The following is a 1,283-nucleotide window of genomic DNA, read 5'->3' on the forward strand; positions in this document are numbered from 1 at the left end:
AGGGAGTTTGTTTGCATGCTGGTTAAGCAGTACCAGTCCTTCCAGGCTGCTGAGGGACGTCTTCCAACTCCCACAAAAGTTCTGGAATACAAAAGTCCCTGAAGATTTTCTGCTGCGAAGTAAATTCCAACTGAGATAAATGTACTTATCTAGAGGGTAACAGCTTTGCCCTGTGCACAACAACAACAAAAGGGGAGCCATCTTATTTCTCTCTTAATAGAGGTTGGCAAATCACGTGAGGCAGCTTCATGGAAGCTATGAAAAAAGCAGAAACTTCAGTTCCACATCAAGGCAACCCGTTGGCGAGGCGGTCAGTGCTTTCCGTCCCAGTTCCCTCGCTAATCACATCAGAACAATAAAGCTTCCTCAAACCTGACTGTAGAGCTCCTAGCAGGTGTTGAACTGGCGTTCAAAACAGCATTAAATGTGACACTTAAATTGCAAAAGACAGTTTTGCCTCATGATTTCACGCTTCTCTGAATCGCGTGCTTCATGCATTAACAAAGGAAACATCGATATGATGCGACTAAGGGCAAACGGACAATTACAGGGTTGCTCCCAAGATCGCACGCGCATTAAAGACCGATGCCGCAAAGAACCGCTTTTCCCTCCAGTTTTTCGTCTTTGTGGCCCTGAAAATATTATTTACAAAGTTTTTTTCGACTGATTATTCCTCTTGCTCCTTTCCCCCTTGGGGAGGCGCAGGAGTAAAGACGACAAGGGTGACGACACGACTCACGGAGTGACTGCCAGGTTCGGAGCATCCAACTGGGCATGGGTTTGGAGCAGGAGATGTTACGGGGGAAGTCAGGTTTTCTTTTCACGGCTCTTCTTTGGAGAAACACAAACCGGTAAACCTCACTAAACTATCGATGGAGAGCACGCACCCCACTGCAAGGGGGGGTACATACTTAGGGATGACTTAGGAGATACCAAAGTCTTACCTAAAGCAACCTGCGGGGTTCTGTTAACTTCAACTTGAGATACCCAACAAAACCCGTTTACGCACAGGTCTCCGCGCTCCTAGACGGCGGGAACCGGGACCGGCTGTCCAGCTACGGATAAAAACACCCCCGGGGCCCGGCTTTGCTCGTTCGGGGCCGGTCTGGGGGCTGTCGCGAGGGGGGGCTGTAAATAAGCCAAGCGACGGGCCCCGCAGGCGCTGCAAGAGCCCAGGGAGAGGCGCGCGGTGAGGGGCAGGACGGGGGTCGCGCAGCAGCGGCCTCAGCCCCGGCGGGAGGAGAAGGGACCCCCGCGGTCCGCAGGCCGCGCAGCCCGCCCGC

Source organism: Athene cunicularia, assembly GCF_003259725.1.
Source record: "Athene cunicularia isolate RWA chromosome 22 unlocalized genomic scaffold, athCun1 chr22_part1, whole genome shotgun sequence".
NCBI classification, from domain to species: domain Eukaryota; kingdom Metazoa; phylum Chordata; class Aves; order Strigiformes; family Strigidae; genus Athene; species Athene cunicularia.